General features: G+C 53.2%; 1 protein-coding gene across 3 annotated transcripts in view; it reads right to left on the reverse strand.

The window, feature by feature from the left end:
- GDPD5 (glycerophosphodiester phosphodiesterase domain containing 5) overlaps positions 1–22,616 on the reverse strand; it is an 88,000-nt gene extending 65,384 nt beyond the window's left edge. For 2 of the 3 annotated variants that reach the window (XM_040258828.1, XM_040258826.1), the window contains exons 1-2: positions 21,783–22,616; positions 295–376 (exon numbers count right to left, since the gene is read on the reverse strand). The gene's annotated coding sequence lies outside the window, so the exon portion shown is untranslated. The remainder of the gene's footprint in view (positions 1–294; positions 377–21,782) is intronic. The other variant, XM_040258827.1, reaches the window with a different exon arrangement.
- Positions 22,617–23,402: the final 786 nt, after the last annotated feature.

Raw genomic sequence — 23,402 nt, forward strand, 5'->3', positions numbered from 1 at the left:
TGGGAAGGTGCCAGGCTGGGAGGCGGAAGAGCTTATTTTTACCCTGGCATGGCCAAGGCCTAGCTGTGTGAACTTGGACAAGTCCCTGACCTTCTCTGGTCCCAGGTGCTCTCCAAGGACACTGTTGTTGTTTTTTTAACTTGTTATTTTGTATTGGGGTATAGCCAATTAACAATGTTATGATAGTTTCAGGTGAACAGCAAAGGGACTCAGCCATATGTATACATGGATCCATTCTCCCCCAAATTCCCCTCCCATCCAGGCCACCTCCAGTGACATTGTTCTAAGACTCACCAGATGCTGAGTTGGTCTGGTGGATGGGGGTTGAGGTGAACTTCAGTATGTGGGTCCTACAAACCCCCAAAGGGATCTGTGCCTAGGAGGAAAGCAAATAACAAGAATGAATCCCCCTACCACTCACTGGTGGCTCTCCACATGCTGGGGCATTTTCTTGTGCACCATTTCTAATCCTTGCAGCAATTTAATCTGGTACAATATCAAGTAACCAATAGCAATAGCAGACTTACCGCTCAACTGGTACTAGAAACCAGGAATCCAACCCAGGCTCATTCAACCTCAAAACTCCTGCTCTTTTTCCACAGCAGCAAGAGACAGGAGCAACCTAAGGATCTATTGACAAACAAATTGATAAACAAAATGTGGTATATATATACTATGGAATGTTATTTGGCTTTAAAAAGGAAGACAATCTTATCACATGCTACAATGTGAATGAACCATGAGGACATTATGCCAAGTGAAATAAGCCAATCACAACAGGACAAACACTGCATGATTCCACTTATAGGAGGTATTTACAGGAATCAAATTCAGAGAAACAGAAAGGAGAATGGTGGTTGCCAAGGGCTGGTGGGAGGATGAGGAGTTATTATTCAGTGGGTATAGAGTTTCAGGTGTTTGAGATGAAAACATTCTAGAGACCTGCTGTGCAACATGTGAATACAGTTAAGACTATCAACAGTATTCTTAAAATTCATTAAGATAGTATATTTTAAGTTATGTGTTTTTTTGAACCACAATCCCACTCTTGGGTTAGATAGGGAGATTAGGAGAGGTTTTAGAGGGGAGAGTCCAGGCAGGCTTCATGGAAGAGGGGACTTTTGAGTTGGGCAGGGTTGGGGCAAGCATAGATGAGTCTGGGGCATACAGCAAAGGCTCGGGGCCTTTGGCCCTTGCCTTCCTGACTCTCAGGATCCAGCTGAGATCCAGCTGAGATCCCCAGCCCACTCCAGGCCCCCATGATCTCCACACAGATGTAGCACCCCACAGGGGAACAAGCATTGGCCTGGCCTGAAGAAACACCTACTATATGTTCCCAGGCCCACTTACTTCATGACCTCAGGCCATCCCTGTTCTCCAGGGGCCTCAGTTCTCCCATCTGTACAATCAGAAGGTTACCCAGAATTCCTTCCAGTTCTCACTGGGAATAATCTGCGAGAGGGAGGGGAGGTGGGAGCTACCAGTGACCTGCCAAGAAGGACACCAGGACACTACTGGTCAAAAGAGCAAGAATCAGAAGCTGCAGTCTTGGAACTTCCCTGGTGGTCCAGTGGCTAAGACTCCAAGCTCCCAATGCAGGGGGCCCGGGTTCAATTCCTGTTCAGGGAACTAGATCCCACATGCCGCAACTAAGATCTGGTATAGTCAAATACACAAATATATTAAAAATTTAAAAAGAAGCGGGAGCCTCACGATTCCGCCCTAGGCAGCCTTTGCCCACTTCAAAGAGGAAGGGGTTTGGTTTCATTCCAACTCTACACACAGGGGCCAGTGCCTGCTATGTTGTGATAGGATCACAATCCCACCTCTCAATCCAGTACTGGAGTGACACAACCGCGCTGAGAGATAGAGTCCCTCCATGCCCAGGGCTCTCTCCAAGAACCCCGACTCTCACCTCTCCCCTAACTCAGGAATACTTTGTCCCCAGAACAGACAAGGTAGGACGGTCCCTGGTCCCAATCCCAGCTCTACCAAGTACTACCTGGGCCTCAGTGTCCTCGTCTGCATTTCGGGGACACAGATACCTCCCCTGTGAGGGTCAGAGAGGGCAAGGACACAAAACACTGTGTCGAAGGTCTGGCATACAGTAGGTGCTTAATAAATGGCCGCCATCATCAGCTCTCTTTGCAGACGATGGCATTTTCATCAATCTGTTTGTTCCTCTCAGAGGCTGGTTTGTTTGTCTGAATTCTTCCCAGAAGAGATGTTCCCCAGCGTTCCTAGGGGAACGCTGAGTGAGGCTCCCCAGCCAACTGCAGGGAGGAGAAGGGAGGAGCAAAGAGCTTCGCCTGATGGAAAGTCAAATCATCACCACGTGGAGACGGAAGAGAACTCCCCGGGAAGCCCAGTGGCTGCCCCAGCACCTTTAACTCACCGTCTCCCTCTCTCACCCAGAGGCGACTCACGGTAGCCTCAGATCCTGCTTCCTAAGCTCTCTGAGGCCTGGCTGAGAGGCCTGATATGATCAGGCTGCTACTTAAATCGCACAAAGCCTTCTATTCTTAGCTGAGCAGCGCCGAGCTCCCTCCCAGTTGCCTGTCAGTGCTACCAGCCCCTGGTGTATGGGCCTGGGGTCAGTCATGACCACAAGGAGGTGGTGGGCAGCCTGGTGACCCAACTCAAGCCTGAGGCTTGCATGAGGGCGCCCTGACCCTGGATGACCAGGGGTCCACAGAGGGGTTGCCTGGGCTAGAGGGAGATGTGAATCAGAGGATCCGTGAGGTTACTTCTGAGTCTAGTCTGCTTCTCAAAGTCTTGATTTCAAAGAGCCAAGATTCTAGGGTTCCATGATTCAGTGCTTCCAACAGTTGGGGACAGAAAGATTCCGTGGTTCTAAATGACCAAGTTTCCAAGGTGCTGTTGAAGATCCGAGGCTGGGCTTAGAGTATGCACTCCCCACTCTTCCCTTTAAGAGGCAGAGGATGGCTGGCTCCATCCTGATCCTGGAGTCCCCGGCACGAGCATTACATACAGCCTACTGGACTCAGCACTGGGATCTGCAATACTCCCCGCCCCCCGCCAGATCTGCTGGGCACAAGAGTTCCTAGGGAACTTCCTCCTAGGGAAAGGAGGTGGGGACGAGCCGGAGCTGCCCTGAGGCCCACCATCACCAGACACTGCTGGGCAGGGTGTCCACTATCAGTGTCTGCCCTGGGCCAGCAGGACCAGCGTACACCTGTCAGACAGGTCTGGAAAGGCTAGGTGATCTGTCCAAGGTCAAAGCTGGGACGTGGAGGAGCCAGGGTGAGAACTCCAGGCCTGGCTAGCTTCAGAGATCATTCCTCAACTCACACTGCTTCATGTTAGCTCACAGCTTCCTGGGTCCACCTTCCCCAACATGCTCTTTCAGATGCAAAACTGAGGCCCAGAGAGAGAAAGGTCAAGTGCTCAAAGGCACAGGGAATTGGTAACAGAGCCAAGCAGGACTGTTCCCACTGACTGTCCCCCATGCCCTGACCAGGTCCCTGCCACTGATCCTTCTCTAAATCCTCTCTTTCTGCCCACCCGGAACCAGGCTTCAGGGGCAGAGCTGTGTCCTGCTCTCCGTCGCCAGCACAGCAACTGCTCCACCAGGTCATCTGAGGGACGAGCTGAGAATCAGGGGATGGGATGGTGGGTCATGACCTCATGCCCAAAGCTGGCCAGCTAAGCACAAGGAGTGACAAGGTCTGGCGAGTGCTGACCCAGTGTTGGTCAGTTCACAGGGGCATTTGTCAGAAATACTTAGAGGCTAATTAACCAGCTGTCCCATTAAGGAAAGCAAACGAGGCTTCACTGAGCTGGCGTCACAGAGCCTGCTGGTCACCAGAACAGGGAACAAACACAGCCTTGGCTTTCTGTACCATACATACCACTATGTATCAGTGGTGCTTTTTGCTTTCCAATAGAGTGTGTTTTTTGGTTTTGTTTTTTTTTTTTTTGACTGTTCCAGGTCTTTGTTGCAACATGAGGGATCTTCAGCTGTGGCATGGAAACTCTTAGTTGAGGCATGTGGGATCTAGTTCCCTGACCAGCGCTTGAACTCAGGTTCCCTGCATTGGGAGCACAGGCTTTGCCACTCGACCACCAGGGAAGTCCTTCAATAGAGTTGTATAGGTAATTCCACAATGCTGAGAGTTAGGCGTCCTTTACCTTCCTTCTACGGGAACAAGGAGGTCAGGGACTCGCCCTAGGCCACTGGCAAGAACGCAGAGTCAGGGCTGCCCCATCCCAGAGAGAATGCCCAGGGGACTCAGAGCCTCCCCTGCTGGGCTCATGAGTGGAGAATGTATCTAAGCTGCACTGATCATTTTATGGAGTTTAAGAGAAATTTCCTCTTTCCTGCTTAGAGAGAGATCACAGACCAAGTATCTAAAAAACCAATTGCTTTGTTCTGGGCTAGAACTAAATCTTTCTGCAAATCAGTGGCCTACTAAGTACCTGGCACCATAAGGTGTCCCTCCTGCTGGGTAGTTTGATTTGACCTCACACCAACCTCAAAAGCTTTATAGCCTAAGCCGAGCCTCAGACTGGCCATGTCACAGACTCAAGGTTGCACACATAAGAGGTAGAGCTGGGACAAGAATCCAGGTGTGTCAGGGCTTTTTAAGCCAGAGGGGTGGGAGAGAATAGATGTTTATGTCCACTGGGCTCTCTTTTCAATAAACTCCTTAAGTCTATGCTGCCCCCTCGCTATATCCTTCTTCCTGCCCGCCCCCTCCCCTGCCCCCAACCCTGTGCCAATGGAAGCAGAGGGAACATCTGTGATGCCAGTTGTCTACCTCCAACCCCAGCCCTGGTGGGGCCAGAACACCATCTGGGAGCCACTCAGGAACAAGGGCATTGAGAGGGACCCTCAGAGCTCTTGGGGAATGGAGGCTGGGTGCAGCCCAGCCCTATACTTCTGCACCCCCACCCTGGACAGGTGGCTTTGACCAAGCACTCTGTGTGACAGGCTGCAGGGCCCCCAGATGGGTGTCCCAGGCCCTGTTGAAATAAAGCAGCAGCCACACCAGAGACCTGAGTTGCTCCCACTGACACCTCCTGGGAAGCAGAGGGGAGGGAGGGTGACAGTCTTGTTCTGCCCTCAGGGACACAGGCCAAAGTCCCCCAGATAAGACAAGCCTGTTGGATCCAGTCTGTGAGCAGAACAGAAAAGTTGAGGAGGGAGCGTTCCTGACACATGCCCCACCCTTTCCCAGGGGCCAGACTCAACACTCCGCAGGCCTCTGGGGTGCAGCTGGGAGGGGTGGTGTCTGGTCCCAGGACCTAGCACTGCTTTTCCTCCTGTCAGAAGGCACACATACATAGGAGTGCAAACACGCAGGCCTGGCCTGCCTGTGCAACATGTACATAATTCATGGGCTCTGATCGCTTTGGCCTGGATAAAGTATACCCTACAGAAGCCTGCACGGAGATTAGCGAGTGGCCACCCGGGAGCACTTCTGGGAAAGGGGTGAGTCCCCAGAGGGCTGGGGGATTGTGGGCGGTGAGGGTCAGTTTACTATATGCTTTCACAAGTTTTATCTCATTGAATCTTCATAGAAGCCCAGTATGAGAGTTACTATTGCTCCCATTTTACAGATGAGGAAACTGAGGCTCAGAAGTCAAGTAGCTTACCCATTTTCACACAGAAGGAAGAAGCAGAGCACCCTATCCTGCACCAAGCTGCTTCATGCAGGCAACCCACAACCCCTGTCTAGCTCAACTCCCCTCTGCCACCCAGTTTGGGGCCTTAGAAGAGCCATCAGTGAGGACACCATGGCACTTCATCCTGAGTTCAGCAGACTGAATGCTGAAAGGAAGAAAGAATGAGGACTGAATTCTTCCAGCCGAGTCAGCCTGACCTCTGCCCTGGCAAATGTCTGGCCCGTGCCCTGCTAGGGCTTCCCAGGAGACCTCAAAGCTGGGGGAGAAACAGTCTGGTCCTCCCCTGCACACATGCCAAGAATTCCCAAGAGCCCTTCAGAGCTGGAAAGGACATGCTAGGTGACCTTGAGCCCAACCATGAGCATGAGCAACTCAAGGTCCAGAGCAGGAAAGGACTTGTCCAAGATTCCATGATGGAAGAGTCCAGTCAGTCCACAAACCTCCAGGTGGGCAGCGGCCAGGTGCTGGGGACACTGGGATGAACGGCTTGGCCCTCAAGGTGCTCCCACTCAGCTGGTGTTTGGACCCTTGTGAACTGCCCAGCCAACTTCTCCAGCCCCATTTCCAATGTCCCACCTCTCCTCCCTCTGCCTCCATCACCCCAGGCTCTACACAGGGTCCAGAAGGTGTGACCTACCCGGTTGCCACCTCTGTACCTGTGCTTCAGGCCGTTGCCTTTCCAAGAATGTCCTTCCCAGCTGGCCAGAGCCTGTCTACCCCTCCAACCCCCCGGTGACCTCTGCTCTTCTGTGCAGAGACTAACCCCAGCTTTCTGAGCCCAGCTCAGGCCAACGGAGCCCAGGGGAAGTGTTCCTTCCCTCTTCTGAGCCTCCCCTCACTCCTGACAACATCAAGGAACTCCTTCTGTGTGAAAATGGGTAAGCAACTTGACTTCTGAGCCTCAGTTTCCTCATCTGTAATATGGGAGCAATATTAACTCTGTCTAGGGTAAATGTTCCTGGAACTATCTCCCTTACCTACCTCTGGACCAGCAACTACAGAGCCACTGAACTCAGCAGTAACTGCATCACCTACCTACCTCCCACAAAGACCCCTAACAATAAAAAACAAAAGCAAAACCATTTCTTTCTTTTAGGGCTAGTATTTATCTTTCTTTAAAAACCCTTAGTGGGCACAAGGAAATGAAATGAAAGGTTCTTAGTCAGATGCATCTTGGCATTTCCAAACGCTGGCTGTGTGCCTGGCACCCAGAAGATGTCTGAGAGATGTGTGTTTGGTGGATGAAAGAATCAAAATATCTCCACCATTCACTTCCTTCTGTTGCCTGAAACTCCACCGTTATTACCAACTCTTTCCTGGGGCCAAATGGTCCTCCCGCAGATCCTCTCTCAAAAGGCCAGCTGCCCGGGGCAGAAACAAGCTCTAGCTGAAGCCTTCTGTGCCAAATTGGAAAGTAAGGGTATACAGATCAGCTCTCCCCCGTATTTTCTCCAGGCTATCAGCCCCCAGACTCTGCTCTGCGACAAAGCAGCCACATGTTCAGGCAAGCTTGGGAAAGGCTGGTGGCACCTGTGCCACAGGTTGGGGATCTCTCATGCATATCAACACAGTAAAGGCCCTGAGAAGTCCTGTTCTGAGCTATGTGACCTTACATTTCCCAAATCTATGCGTCCTGGGACCCAGAACCATCCCAGGGAATCAGGGCTCCGCAGAGCACAGTCCAGGCAGTGTGGACCAGATGGTGGGCCCAAGCCGACTGCAGGACTAGAATGTGTGCTAAAGGCAAGCCCACACTCCCCGCAGGCCAATCCAGAGGCAGATGATCCTGCCCCAGCTTTGTGACAGAAGCAGTAAATGAATGGGGCATCACAGGGCTTGCAAACGGAGCACAGGAGAGGGAAGAGGTAACAGGCCAGGCTGGAGACCTGAATTCCCACTGCAATTCTGTGCTCACTGCTGACCACTGGGCAAGGGACCTCCTCCAGCTGAGCTGAGTTTCCACTGTCTGCAAAACAGAGATAATGCTATTCTCAGGGCTGCTGTGAAAATGCAGTGGGGGTGCTGCAGGCAGAGGTGGATTATAAAGTCCTGTACTGTGTACATCGTGATATACCTGTGTGTGCTCCTGGGAGGGTGTGGTCATGTCTTGATTGATCACAAGCCACTGCAGAGGTCCTCAATCAGGATGGATAAATGATGGATGCAAGACCCAGGGACAAAAATTTCTAGCTGAATAGCTACGAGTGAATGAATCAATGAAGCAATTCTAATAAGCTCAACTGTCCCATTTCTCAGTCCCCAACTGGTAGAAGCAGCAAATTAGGAAATACACACAGGGGCAAGAGGGGAGGAAAGAGAGGTGCTGGACCATTGGAGGCAGATCGTGGGCAGCAAATGAAGGGTCAGGGAGGGAAGAGTCAGGAACCTACAAAGGCAGAAACTGTTGTTGAACAAGTGAGCAGTCCTGGGTCATGGGGTGCAGGAAACCTGTGGGGTCTCAGCTGGTCTCGGCTCTTCGAGCAAAGCAGTCAGTGTTCACAGTGTTCACCGTCCCAAGAAGTTAACCATGTGGGCCTTGTGCAGGGAAAGGAAGACATCACTCCTTTTCAAAAAGGTTTCCAACCCAAACTATTACACGGTTGTTTTAAAAGGGAACAGGGAGCAGGAGGAAGCCTCAGGGACACAAGCCTCAGCTGCCTGAAAAAATAGGCTCGGATGGTAAAGAATCTGCCTGCAATGCAGTAAGACCTGGGTTTGATCCCTGGGTCAGGAGGATCCCCTGGAAAAGGGAATGGCAACCCACTCCAGTATCTTTGCCTGGAAAATTTCATGGACAGAGGAGCTTGGCGGGCTACAGTCCATGGGATTGCAAAGAGTCAGACATGACTGCAACTAACACTTTACATTTTTATACCAACTCATCAACATATTCATGCACAGAACAAACTACTTTTTTTTTTTCTTTTTTTCTTCTTTTCTTTGGGCATCTTAGCTCCCTGGGGATGGAACCCATCCCCCAGCAGTGGAAGCACAGAATTTTAAGCACTGGACTGCCAGGGAAGTCCTGACAAACATTTTGAAAGTGCCTATTGTGTGCCAGGTAAGTGCTGTTAGGCGCTGGGGGGAAGGCCTCGTCCGACAGTGTAACACATTGAAGACCTGGATAGACTAATGAAGTGTTGGGTCACTTGAGGATAGTGAAGGAGGTGTTGGAGAAAAAAGCCACAGACAGGAATTCTGGAGGACCAAGCTAAATAACCATGTGACCTCAGGCAAGTGACCTTCCTTCTTTGAGCCTCTACATTCCCATCCAAAAAGTGGGGCAGATTAAAAAAAAAAAATCAGTTAAAGTACTACTCTGCACCAGGAACTGGACCAGTGGTTACAGACCTTATCTAATGCACACAGCCAGCAAGACAGCTGCTGCTATTTGTGGTGGGGAACAATTGTCCCTTTTACAGATGAGCAAATTGAGGCTCAGCTGGTTACTCACATGCCTGAGGGCAGAGAGTTGGTGGGAGCCAGAATTAAAACCCAGGTTTGCCTGACTCCAGAGCTCCCCTTCTCTGGCCCTCCCAAGCAAGTCCCACGCTGCCTCTCACAGATGGCCGCTAAGGTTCGGTGACATCATGAATAGCAAACTGCTTTATAAAAGGTAAACTATTCTGTGACCAAAACCAAAGAGAAATCAGTCTTGATCCTCCAGGAAAACAAACACTGAAGTTCACAGGAGCATTGAGAACTAGCTGCAACCCAGAACTCCTGGGTTCCTGATCCCTCTACCTCCTTGACCAACTTCTTCCCAGGGAAACGGCAGTCCCAGGAGCCCCGGGCAACCTCCCACAGCCCATGCAGTGCCCTCCCAGACTGGAAACGGCCTCACGCATGACAACCCGTGTGGTCCTCCTCTGCTGAGGAACTAGATGCCCTGGCCTGGTGTGAGTCGGGGTAGGGGCTGGACAGTCAAGAGCCCCGCAGCTCCTTGGCCCCAGTGACAAGCCAGTCACCTCATCTCTCTGAGCCTTGAGTTTCTGCACCCATAAAAGAGGGATTAAAGCAGACAGACCTCACGTGGGAAAGGATCTGCTCGGAGGAGGGACTCGACAAATATAACTGACCTTTTGTGGGATGAGTTTAACTGGGTGGGTAGAAGGAAATCCAGGCTCTCAAAATCCCTGTTTGAGGAGGCAGGCGCTGCCCTACCCACCAGGAATCCCCCCATCCCCACTCCCTGTCTAACCTTAAACATGCCCAGGCCTGAGAGGTGAGCTTAACTCCTACCACCACTGCCATCAGCAGGACCCTAATTTGCTGACTTCCCAGGGTGGTGGGAGCCCAGGTAAATGAGAAAGAGAAAGGGGGGCTTCAGCTGAACTGTACCCATCTTTACTGGAGACATCTGGGACCCTGGGCACAGACATCCTCATAGACCTACTGTGGCCCAGAGAGGCTGCTAACTGGCTTCCGGCCACACAGCAAGTCAGGAGTCAAGTGGGTGCTGGGACCCAGGCCTTCGAGACCTAGCCCAGAGCACTCTCCACTACCCCTGGGTCCCTGTTTTGGAGCATGGATAAAACCCAGAGAGGAAGAACAGTGAAAACAGTCAAGATGAGGCACCCATCCCCACATCATGCTGGTCAGTAGGCTCTGGCCATTGACAACTGGGCTCCCAAGACAGAGGTTGAAAACCAACACCCAGTTTCTCTGCTGTTCCCTGCCTCTCTCACTGTAGGTACTGACGGGCACATTTCTGTACAGAAAGGGCTTAGCCTGCTTCTGCACAGGCCTCAACAAAAGGAAGGAGGTTCCAATTGCAGCATAGTGGACTTAAGTTAGACACAAGAAAGAACTTCCTGAGGCAGCATTAGAAACGGACAGTGCAGGTAGAAAGGAAACAGGATGAAAGTGGTTGTGGAGTCTCTTCTAAAATACAAGATGCTTGGACTTCCCTGGTGTCCAGTGGTTAGAGTCTGCCTTGCAATGCAGGGGACGCAGGTTGGATGCCCAGCCAGGGACCTAAGAATCACACGACTTGGAGCAACTAAGCCCAAATGCCACATCTAGAGAGAGTCCATTTGTCGCAATGAAAGAGCCGCATGATGCAAGGAAGATCCCAAGGAGCCAAATAAATACATATTTTTTAAAAATACAAGATGCTATCTCATCCATCAGGGCTTCCCAGGTGGCAATAGTGGTGAAGAACCCGCCCACCAATACAGGAGACGTGAGAGATGTGGATTTGATTCCTGGGTCGGGAAGATCCCCTGTAGGAGGGCATGGCAACCCACTCCAGTATTCTTGCCTGGAGAAGTCCATGGATAGAGGGGCCTGGCAGGCTACAGCCAGGGGATCACAAAGATTTGGACAGGACTGAAGTGACTTAACATGCATGCACGCATCCCATCCATGAATTCATTTTAGCTTCAAAACAGACCTGGAAGGTAGGTGTGGCTACCCTTTTCTTCTGCTTACCCTTACTTTCTAGGTGGGCAACTGAGGCTCAGAAAGTGTAAGTAACTTACCCAATGTCTTCAAAGCTCTAAAGAGGCAGAGCTGGGCTGCAAAGCCAGGACTGACACGGCAGCAGGTTGAGATCAAGGCACGACCACACCCACCCCTGGCATCTCGCTGCTCCTCCTCAGCCTCAGACGCTGGAGATTTCCATCCGGGAGAAGAGGGAGTGCTCAGTGGTGGCCAGCTATTAAGGAGAGGGCTCTGCATTCTAGGACTGCCCTGCCGTCCCCACAACGTCACGCCCCAAAGGCCTCCAGACACTTTCCACGCAATATGGCCTGATACATCTTCTGTCTGACTATGCACCTGAGCTCATCTGATGCCAGCCTCCCCGTAGCCTTTGCCTGACTCCTGAGATAAGGCTGTCCCTGGTAAGACCACCCTGGAAGCTACCTGCAGCCTGATCTAGGGGGAAGAGGCATGGGCCAGGGTGAGCCCCGAGGTCCCTGCCTCCTCTGCAGCAACAAGTGAAAGGGAGGCCTGGCTCCTCCAGCCATGCTCAGCAATCTCCGAGTCACTGCCGGGCCCTGGGAGGGCTTAGCCCTGTTCCACTGCTGGGGAAACAGAGGGCCAGAGCAGCCAGGCCACGTGCCCACAGTCAAAGAATAAGAAATAATTCAATAAGAAACTGAGCAGGGATTCAAACCTATGTCTGTCTGCTTCCAGAAGCCCTGTGTGTCCGCCCTGGAGCATCATTCCACCCCAGAGTGTCTTCCCTGTGCTCTGCTTGCTGCAGCCCCTAGGGCCATGCCCACGTACGTTATGCTTCCTCTTCCTAGAACACCCTTCCCATCCAGTTCAGACCAGTAGAGTTCCTAGCCTATCTTTTAAGATTCATTTCAAATGCCCCCTTTTCCATGAAGCCCCCTGGCTTCTCTCATTCTCTTCTGAGCTCCTGTGTTTTTGCTTGTATCCTGCTCAGAGCAGCCTGCCCTGCCCTGTGAGGAAGAGACTTGACCCACACCCTAACTATTCCCTGCCACCCCAGCCTTGGGGCTTCTCCAGGGTGGCGACACCCAAGTCTTCTTCCTGCCAGCTCTTCATGCAGACTTGGTGGTGGAACTTGGGGACATCTCATCCAACTGCTTTTATTTATTTATTTTTTTCTGACAAATAAGCCATTTATTTGCAAGCAGAAAAAAACCAAATATCCATTGATTTTCAAAACACCCTGGACATCCTCTTAGAGCACTTATCACATTAAATCAGTTATTTGATTACGGTCATCCCTTGGTATCTGTGGGGGGACTGGCGACTGCTCTCAGACACTGAGCCTTAATAGAATGAGGCCACTTCTCACAGGACGTGATTTTCGGGGGAGGACCTGGGGAGGGGGGAGGTAACTGACAGATAAGTGTCCACAACAGGGTCAGGCCGTGGGGAACGGTCACAGCCCTTGTCACCGGGGCAGAGTCTAGACTGAGGGCGGTGACAGTCCCCATCCTCTCATTAAAGGTCTGGCCACATCGTGAGTACTGGGCTCCCACTGTCTTATTTGTGATAATGGTAAAGACCGTTATTTCCTGGGCACTTCCTGTTCACCAGGCACCGTCCCAAGCACTTTCCATTCATTCACTCATCAATCTTCACAACAACCCTCTGAGGTAGTCTCTGCTATTCCCAGTTCAAAGACGAGGAAACCCAGGCACAGGGAGGTTAAGGGACGCAGTGGTTAATCCCCCAGCCATATTACGGCAGAGTCAGGATTTCAGGAGAAAGTCGGTTTTAGAGCCTGTGTTCTAACCACTATTCCATGCTTCCTGACCAAAAGGGACAGAGACACACGCTGGAAACTCACAGCTAGGTCCTCTGAGGACCAGTGGCAGCAGAGCTGGGCCGGTGGTGGGGATGGCAGCCAGGGGCCTGAGCACCAGTCTCAAAGGGGTGCTCAGGCACTGCTGGTGAGGCAGAAATAGAAAGATGGGTACCCCTAGCACTCCTCTCAGAGAGGATTGTGGAAGATGGGATGCTCTGGGGTGGGGGCTGAGATCCCCTTTGAAAGGGGTAAACTCAGGTATCAAAGATGAGCCTTAAACTGCATCCCTTGGAGGGTGAGTCCAGCACACCTCATAGGTTTTGCCTGAAAGCCTTGCATTTGTTGTTTGCCTCTCTGGGCCCAGCCCACTTTGCGTCGGGGCCCCTGGAGGCTGAGGTGTTGAGTTATCTGCTGTTGGTTTCTGGGAGGTTCACCCACTGGGAAACCCCAATGGGAGACTGGAGGAAGGGAGTGGAAGTTTTATTCCACCACTGGGGCTCCTGGGTTACCTGGGTCTCTCTCCTGCAGGCCAGAGCCTCTCTCTTGATAGCTGACCACTTCCTCCTGGGGCACCTGCAGCCCTGGGCAAGAACCGGCCCCCTGCAGCTGTGCTCCCTTTGCTGGTTTGCCACATCCCATTGTCTGAGCAGCTCACTCTGGGCTCATACACCCTACCTTGCTGGGCCAGAGCAGAAGAGACCAGGTACTGTTGCCAGTGACCCCTTTTTGCAGTCTTTCTTTCCCTCTTAGAGTCCCCTCTAAATGTGCATGAAACAAATGATTACATAATAGGGGTCTGCAGGGGGGCATGTTATAAGTGTGCAGACCTCTGCTCTCAGCCTGGGCCAGCACTCAGAGCAGGTTGGGAGCAGGACTGGGCCATGAAGGCAAGAGGCAGAGTTCAGTGAGGACAGCCATGGCCAGTGTGAGCGCTCATGACACGGTAGGCACTGTGTACTATACACCAAGCACTTCACTCACTTCTCAGAACCTCCCCAAGGAGGTTGCACATCCTATTGCGCATTTTACAGAAGAGAATACCGGTGCTCAAAAAGCAAAGCTGAAATGACTCTCCCAGAGTTGTATTTCCAGTAAGTGACAAAGCCAGGGCTCAAATGCGACTTTCTCTGCTTCTGAAACCCATCCTGGTAACCACCCTGAAATAATTTTCTTGGATTGGCTTTCAACAGAGGCAGCTGACTTAAATGGGGTCAATTATTGGTGAGGGCCACACAGAGGCCTCCAATGTCTCCCCAGATGAAAAAAAAAAAAAGAAAAAAACCTCTGGCATTCTTTAGTTCTCCCAGGTGGGACGGAGGCCCCAAGCAGGCGGTGCAACTGGGTGTCCGGGTTGGAAAAACAAGCAGATTCAGACAAGGCTTCATTGTTAAGGAGAGCTTGACTCTTGGGCCATTAAAACAAAACCAAGCAAGACAAAATGCTTGCTGCCTTGTCTTATCTCTTAGAGAGAAGGGGGATGGGAAGGGCCCCAAGACTGGCTGCTGATCTCGCCCCACGCCAGCCTCCGTCTCCGAGACCCAGCTTCAGGTGGCTGGGTCAGTAGAAGGAGCAGTGCAGGGGGAGCCCAGGGAGCTCATTATCCAGAGTCCAGCAGGCTCTGCCACTGTCTGTGACCTTCGACTGCACACTGCTGGCATGGCCAGTGCCGCACCGGTGCCTCCTGCACGTGGCCTCATTTGGTCTCTATGGTCCTTTCAGAGAGAGATGTTATTTCTGTTTTCAGATGAGGACACTGAGGCTCAGAGAAGATAGTCAAGCAGGGATCAGAGGGGTGTTGGAATCTAGGTTTATCAGATTGCTAAGTCTTTCCAGTCCCTGTTTCTCCAGGGAGGGCAATACCCTGGAGGCAATGAGCTCCTTGTCTCAGGGATGTACGGGTATCACCTGGGGTGCGGTAGGAGGCGCACGGCAGAGGGTGCCCAGGTGGTTCTCAGTCTCGGCTGTGCTTTGCCATCACCTGGGGAGCTTTAAAAACTACTGTTGTGTAGGTCTTGCCCTAGGAGTGGGCACCAGGCAGGACTTTTAAAAGTTTCTGCAGTGATTCTAGTGTATGCAGCAAATTTGAGAGCCACGGGCCCAGATGCTCACTATAACCTCTTCCACCCTACACCTTATAAAGGAAAGAAGGGCTTCTTTGTTACTCTGACCTCATTTTACAAGAGAGGCAAAAACCAGGCAAAACATAAGGGCCAAGGTCGTGTCCTTAGGGCCCACCATCAGCTGTGAGTGCAGGCAGCGTGAGGGGACCCTGACTTTAGGGTGCCTCTGGGGTGAACTTTTTAAAAGATACTTGGGGGGTCCTGGCTGCTTTGTTAGTGGAAGAAAAGTTTCTCTTTGAGCCTCCTGGGTAGGAGGGTGAGGCAAATTCTTCAAGGCCTTTTTTTCTTTTACATAGAGTTCACTCATTCAAAAGCTAAACAGCTGTAGGATTAACGCTGGAAGACCACCTCTGCCTGTGGCTGTGCTTTGGGAGCAAGAAGATAAAAGAACTCCAAGCAAGGCCTGTTTATTCTTTTCCGTGGAGATTTGGTCCCAGGCCTGGGAAGAGCTGAGGCTCTCAGACCTCGGCCCACACTTCCTCCCACCTGCCTCCTTGGTGCCCTCCAGGAGGATGTCACAGACGGCGAGATGGCGTGGGGCAGGGGGAAGATGGAGGCCCGTGGAGCTCAGCAGACCCAGGGTCTGCCCAGGCAGGGACTCCTCCTGGACGGGAACCACTCCTCTCTGAGCCTGTGCCCACTGTTGCCCGCACAGTGATACCGTGAGTGTGTGTGCATGCGTGTTAAGTGATAATTTTCAACGCAGTTCCAGGAGCACCACCTCCAGAAAGCCTTTTCGGACCTCACCTCTGCCCTGCACTGAACAAACCCAGCCCCTGGCCTCCTCCGCCACATTGTGTGTCGCCACTGCTTCTGCGTTCTCCCCTCCTGAAGAGGCCGCATATTCATCCATTATCCAGGGCAGCTGCCCTGTGCCTGGGACTCATTCCCTATGTCCATGCTGAGCACCTATTCTTTCAGACTCCAGAAGATGCTCAAGATACAGGCAACAACAGCACATATGCACTGAGTGCTTATTATGTGCCAGGCATTTTTCTGAGTGTTTTACATGAATAATGCATTTAATCCTCGCCACAACTATAACTGTCCCCATTTTACAGATGGCAAAACTGAGACCCAGAGAGGTTAAATCACTTGCCCAAGTCACATGGCTAGAAAGTGTGCACTTGGGCTGTGATCTGAGCATTGCCCTCTAACCATCCACAGATGTCCATGGGATCAGCCCCCGCCTTGGGAGCTCAGTCTTCACAATTTGGAGGTTTTGTATCTGTGTTTACGTGTTGAATGTCTGTTCCCCCCACGGACCAAAATCTCCAGTCATGTTATGTTTTGTAATATGTAATCATGTGTGTGTGCAGAGGGAGAGGGAGACCAAATGAACACTGCTTCCCTTAAAGGAAGGATTCATTCTGCTCAGCATCTGCTACCTGGACTCCAGATGGCTCCTCCCAACTGGGTCATTCCTGCTGTGAAGGTCTGGGAAGGACCAGGTCCCTGGACATCCCTCCTGGTCCTGACCTCTGCCTAGAACTTGGCCTACCTACTGGGAGGGTGGTGGGAATGGCAGTTCTCCAAATCGGATGATCTGCCAGAGTCCTCCCCAGGTGGCAAAGCCTCCTCCTGGGCGAAGCCCTCCCTGCTGCTTGGCACACCCTCCCTCCCAGCCTCAGTGGCTGGGGTCTTCCATCAGCTTCTTACTGAGTCACTTGATCATGAAGCAACTGAGGGGACAGGCAAGGGGACTCATGCTGACGGAGTCTGTGTGTCAGGCCTGGCACTTGCCTCCCATTGTCTCATTTAACCCCTACAACACTGTGATTACCGGTGCCATTTTATAGAGAAGGAAACAGAGATACAAAGATTGAGTAACTTGCTTAAGGGGCAGCTTGTACTGTCTCTCCTGGGATGGGGTAGAGGCACCCACTCTGTGCCAGGCACTCTGGGAGCAGCGGGAGAATTGGGTGGCAGAGAATCTGCTTCTGACTGGCTAGCAAAGGAAGCAGACCTACATAAACCCAATCCACAGACCACAGCAGGCAAGTATGGGCTGTAGATCTGTAGAGGAGGAGTCCTGGAAGCTTCTAGAAGGAGACATCTTCAGGCCTGGCTCGCTTCCTCATTGCTCCACTCCCATGACCACCACAGGAAGAAGGGCAAGCCTTGGCCAACAAAGTTCTGGTGCCCTGTGGGTCCTGCCCTGGAGGCTGCAAAGGGAGGAGAGGCAGCTGCTCAGCCAGCTGCCCTGCCAGTGACCCCACTGTGACCAGGCCCGCCTGCCTCCAGCCCTGCCAACCTGGCCTGGCCCAGCCGGCTCCCAATCACAGGGTCGTCTCGGCCCAGTTAATGACCATGCTCCAGCAGCCCAGGCTGCCTCCCTCCTTCAAGGGGAGGAGGCAGCGGCTAACTACAGAGCCTGCTGGTCCAGACAGCGCCTGGGCCAAAAATCACAGCCGCCCATAGTACCACATCCTCTGGCTCTGATGCTGTGGTCTCCTCCCCTACCTTCCAGGGTCACAAAGGACACTGCAGAAGGCTGGAGCTCTGGAAGCTCAGATACCCCACTCCCCTCCCCATAGACCCGGGGAAACAGGACCACAGACGAGTCTGATTCACCCCAAGTCATACAGCCAGCCAGTGCAGGGTCCAGGGCCCCCTGCTCAGCCCAGCACTGCCCTTCCCTGGCCCTGGGAAGAAGGACCCTTTCCAGGCTTTTTACATGTGCAGTTTGCTCTCGAGGTACTTGGGTGGAGTTGAAGAGGCAGGACATCTAAGAGCTGCTGTGCTGTCTGTTCAGTCGCAGATAACAGCGCACTTCTGACTCCTCCCACCATCTAGCTGTGTGACCTTGGGCAAGACAAGGAGCCTTTCTGAGCCCTAGTTTCTGGGGCATAACAGTAGCTTCCTCCCAGAGTTGTGAATGAGAGGGTCTGTAAAACAGCACCGTGTCTAGCTCAGAACAAGTACTCAAGAGCATTAGCAATTGCTCATATCACCATCACAGTAGTAGTAAATGAGTATGTGGATGCATATTACCAACTGTAAAATGGGATGCAATGGTAGGAATTGTTTATACTATTACTATGAAGTGTGAAAGATTTAGAGGCAGTGTGCCCAGAGGCTTGGGTAATCCAGGAATGTTTCTCGGTGGGGGTGAGGGGGGATTTATGTTCTGAATTGGGCCTTGACTGATGGGGAAGAGGGCAGAGCGGAGGATGGTATGGACAATGGGGAAGAAAAGTGAAAGTGTTAGTCAGTCAGTGTCTGACTCTCTGCGACCCCATGGTCTGAACTTCTCCGGGCAAGAATACTGGAGTGGGTTGCCATTCACTTCTCCAGGGGATCTTCCTGACTCAGGATCAAACCTCGGTCTCTTGCACTGCAGGTAGATTCTCTACCATTTGAGCTATCAGGGAAGCCCATGGATGATGGGAGGAACCCCATAAACAAAGGGGCCACACATGATGTGTTTAGGAAACAGTGGTGAGCAATGACCAGGGGTCCATGCAGTGGTTTTGGTGGGCAAGACCTTGAATGCACGAAGAGGTCTAGTCTCCATCTTACTGGTAAGGAGGAGTCACAGAGGGTTCTCAACGGGGCCCTGTGATGCTTTCTGCAGTGTGAATTCTGTCTGGCATTCAAGGCTCTCCACCATCTGGCCACCCACCCCACTTATTCACACCCCTCTCTGACCCCACAGATTCCTCACCACTCTAAGTTCTCCCCACCTCCCTGCTTATTACACCAGCTCATCTTTCCCGCCATTAGACCACCTTGTGGCTCACATTCACAGTCAGGCACTCTTTCATTAAATGCCTATCAGGCTATCTTTATGTATATGACCTCACAGTTACCTGTAGCTAACCTCATTTTACAGAGGAGGGAGCAGAGGCCTGGCCGGGCAGGTGCCTTGCTCACAGTCACACAATAAGTAAGTGGCACAGCCAGAATTCAACCTTGAGCTGATGTCAGGACTGCTACCCTCTACAGCAAGTTGCCTCTAGCCCCTGTCTAGACACCTTTCTCCTTGATAAAGCCTTCCAGGTTACTCTGGTCCCCAAGAGCCTCTCCCAGCCACCCCTCCTGACCCATTTGGCGTCAGGCACCCAACAGCTTGATACTTGTTCGTCTAGCTTGGTTTCCACTGTTTGCTGCAGGCCCACCTTGCCCCCTTTAAGAGAGCTGGGGTTGACAACAGGTCACTTTTTTCCTTTCTGCCATATCTAAGACTTGATCTAGCACTGACAGGAACAACCTGCCTCCTCTGGTGGGGTTCAGAAACCCAGCTGAACACAGAGCAATCAATTTCTCCAAGCTGCCTCCCAGCAAGGGTAGCCATAAATTATTTACTGCACCTTTGTGGCTAGGGAGGCCAGACAGTGGGACAGAGGGAATGAACACCCACTCCCCCCAACCCTGAAGGGAGCCACCAGCCCTGAGGTGAGGGGTCAGAACCCAAAGCCCCCTTGCCAGGGCCCCCAAGCAGATTCAAAAGGGTTATAGGATGAGGGCGGTGGCCCAGGGGTGCCTGACCCTTACAGCTGAGCAAATCCAGGTCTGTGAACCTGCAATAGTAGCCTCCATTCCTACCCAAGGCAAGTCTGAGAATTTCTCTGGCTTTCCTGGTCAAAAATTCAAGCTTCCTTTTCTTACAGGGAAGGAAATAGCTATCTGGCCACGTGCTGTATATTTATATCTCATTTAAACCTCACAACAACCTTGTAAAAGAGGAGTTCTAATTCACAGAGAAGCAGCTGGGGCTCAGAGGAGTGAAGTGACTCGCCCAACACCACATGGCCAGGGGGAGGAATCAGAGCAGACTTCTGCTGCCTGGTGTGACTCACTGCTGTCTGCCCGTGCGCTCAGCCCGCCCCATTGAGTGCTAGCCCCCACAATCCCTTTTTCATCCGGACACCTTCCAGGGCATCTGGGCAGTCAGCACTCAGTTCCTGAAGCAAACTCAAAGGCTCTGCGCAGATAGTTTGACCTCTCTGAGCCTCAGTTTCCCACACAAGGTAGCCATTAGCAACAAGCCCTGTCTTGGCAAACACCACTCTTTAGCACTTGACAGTCGGCTGGACGAGATGGCCCTATTCTCTGAGCAGGTAACATATCACCTGCCTTGACTCCCTTTTACAGGTGAGGTGTGGAGCCACGGATGCATCCAAGAGGCCCCTGGGGGGCACCCCAGCCTCTTCTGCCTCACTCTGTGTTCCAGATCCTTTCTACTCCACCATGAAATGAGATCACAGGTGTGAGATTATCTCACCAAAGAGGAGCTTTGTTTAGATGAGGGATTATTATGAGCATTTGAACCCCCAGGGAAGGTAGGGGCTGGGAGTCCCAAGCCCCTCCAGTCACTTTCTCTTCCAGTTCCCCCAGACACTCACCCTCAGAGACTGAGAGCTTCCTGTCTTCAGCTGACCGCTCCACCCTCCCCTACCTCCCAGGGGCTTTCCAAGGTGGTTTCCCCTTGACTCTAGGAAGCTGGGCACAGCAGGGGTTAACTAGTCCCAGCCAAGGCCACCAGGGCTCTTATTGAGGCCACGTTTCCTCCCCACCAAGAACAAGAGCCCACGGAGTCCACGCCAAGCACTCTTTCACAACATCTCCATGCACAACCCCAGGAGGCAACAGGACCCCTGCCTGGGAATCCGGCCCCTGGGACTGTGCCCTTCACCCCGGCAGCCCCAACCCTGGGAACCTGTGCAAACCCCTGCTCTCACGGACCAGAGGTGTCTTGCAGGTTCCCCTGACCCGGAGAGGCTGCGGTCAGACTTCAGGTCTGGGCCAGAGGCTGTGGGGCTGCTGGTCTGTCTCAGGCCCCAGCACCAACCACATGGATTCTCACAACAGCCTTATATGTGGTCACTGAGACCTTACATCAGGGGTGGGAAAACCCCAGCCACCCATCCAGAAGACGCTAACCAGGGAAGCGGAATGGATACCTTGAAGGATGTTTGCAAAGGTTTTTCTCGAGTGTAATTCTGGCTCAACCTGTCACTTGCTTTAGGACCTCAACAATTGGTACCCCCTTGTCCCTAGGCCTCAGTGTCCCCCTTTCCAATGTTAAGCATGTGCGCCAGGTGAGTGCTGAGGGCCTCATCTCCTTCAGCTCTGATAGGCTTTGACTTGGGGACCTCTATGGTGTGTTCTAGCAGATAAGCAGTGTCTCAGGACCTCCTGGCCTCTTAGAGACGCTGGATCCTGGCACAAGGGGATGGGGCAGCTGTCAGGGAGGGAAGCTGTGAAACTGGTAAGCTTCCCACTTCTGCTCTCAACTCTGGGTCACCTTTCCTGGGAGGTGACATGACAACGGGGTGGGAGGGAAAGAAGCCAGGAGAGACCACCTCCCAGCCTGAGGATCAGCTTTCGGATGGCTCGGTGGCCCCACCTTGACCCCTCCCCCCCACCGCCTGGCAGCTATGCACTTCCTTTCTTTTCCTCTCCATTCTCTGCTCCTCTCCCTCTCCAGCCTAACACTCCTCCCCAGTCTCAGCACCAGAGTAAAAAAGAGCAGGGTCAATCAACCCTGATGAACCTGTTTCCCCATCCGTAAGCGCTCTTAACAGCACACAACACCTTTCATCACACGCAGTGGGAGTGAGCCATTTGAGGGATCCTTTGCGCAAGGGTGGGGCGCGGACCCGCACACAATGGGCGCTCAATAAGTGCCCGTTTTCTCCCCTTTTCTCCTCCCTTTCCCGCGCCCCGCTCCTAGACAGTTCCAGCTGCAGCTTACGCCCCTTGCACACCCGCAGGTGGCCCCGGAGCTGCCAGGATGGGGTCGGAGGCCGCCTTTGCTCGGCATCCGGGGCTCTCACCTGCAGCTCTCGGCTCTCTCTCGTGTTCTCTTCGGGGCAAGCGTTCAGCCCCTCGTCTGGGCGGCAGGAAGGTGGCAGCTTCGACTCGCAGCACCAACCCAGTCTGGCTCAGTCTGACTGTCCAACCCTCCTGGGACCCCTCACGGGGATCTGGACCAGGCCGGGGCTTCCTGGACTTTCGCACGGATCCCAAGTCCGAAGTACCGTATCAGAGGAGGCAGAAGGTCCGGGTTTCGGGGAACCAGAGTCTGGAGGCGTCCGGACTCCTTTGCACTCAATCAGGGGGTTGGGGTGCACCCCGCCTTAACCCTGGCCGGAGGGCTGGGGGCTCCAACACACATTACAGAAAGGCTGCGAGCGAGCTCGTAACCGTGGAGCCGTATGGGGGGCCAGGAGCGTCCCGTCCCGGTGCACTGGATCTGGGTCGGGGGCTCGGGGCGTCCGGGCTACACGCCCCGGACCGCGGAGCAGGGAGCGTCCCGCCGGAACCCGGGGCTGGGGCAGGCGGGGCAGGGCAGGGCGCCGGCGAGGAGCGCGGAGCCGCGGCGGCCGGAGCCGGCGGGGAAGTCTTTCTAGGTCCGGACTCGGCTGGCTCTGCAATATGGGGCGGTCCACGGCGCGGCAGCTGATTCCAGAGCTCCGGGCCGCGGCTATACTTCCTCCTCTTTCCTCGGCTCGCTCGCCGCTCGCTCAGTCCCGCGCCGCAGCCGCTGCCACCACCGCTGTCATACCCGCCGCCCACCCCCACTGGAGCTGCAGTCTGAGCCGGAGCCGAGAGAGCCGGGGTAGCGCCGCTCAGTGCCTAAGCGCCTGCCAGCACGGCCCCTCCCGAGTAGGGGCGGGATCAGTATGAGGCCCCGCCCAACCGAGCTACAAGCAAGAGGCGGGGCGAGCTGCAGATTCCGCCCCTACCCCCACCCGGCTCAGGTCCCGCGCCGTAGGGCAGCTGGAGCCAATCCGAGAGCGGGAAAAGAGCGGAACTCAGCGGAACGTGGACTCTACCTCGGAGAGGGCGGGGCCGAAGTGGAGAGGTGCAGCAGCAGACTGGACGAGGGAGGGCACGGTGGGATTTAAAAGAGCTGAGCTGAGGGAGAAGGTAACCTGGGGACCCGGGTGGAAGTAGGAGTGGGGAGGGCTGGTTTATCTGAGACCGAGGGTGGGACAGTCAAGGGGTAGGAACAGGGGTCGGGGTGGGAAACAGAACAGGATGTAAACTAGGGTAGTTATCCTGGGGCGAGTGGAGTCCTCAGGAATAGTGGAGCCCTCGAGACTGGTGGGATACAGCCTCACAGTATCCTTCTCCCTCTCTGGCTTCTAAGGCTCAGCCTGAGATCAACTTGGATACCGTGAAATATTCAGGTTTCTGGAAGCAATGAAAAATAAGTTTTTGAAAATAAAAAGCGGGTCTTTAACATTTCCTCCTTCCCAGAGCCCATCTGCGGGGGAGGGGGACGGAATGGGGGGCGTCGTTGTCAGTTTTAAAAATAAGAAGCTAAAAGCAGAGGTTAGGTAGGGACAGCACACAGACATCTCAGTAGTATTGAGTTTCTGTCCTGTACTCCCACCCCATCCATCCCCCAGAGCCTTGGAGCTGGAGCTGTGTCTGATTTATCTCTGGGC

This window comes from Oryx dammah, unplaced genomic scaffold, assembly GCF_014754425.2.
Source record: "Oryx dammah isolate SB20612 unplaced genomic scaffold, SCBI_Odam_1.1 HiC_scaffold_17, whole genome shotgun sequence".
NCBI lineage: Eukaryota > Metazoa > Chordata > Mammalia > Artiodactyla > Bovidae > Oryx > Oryx dammah.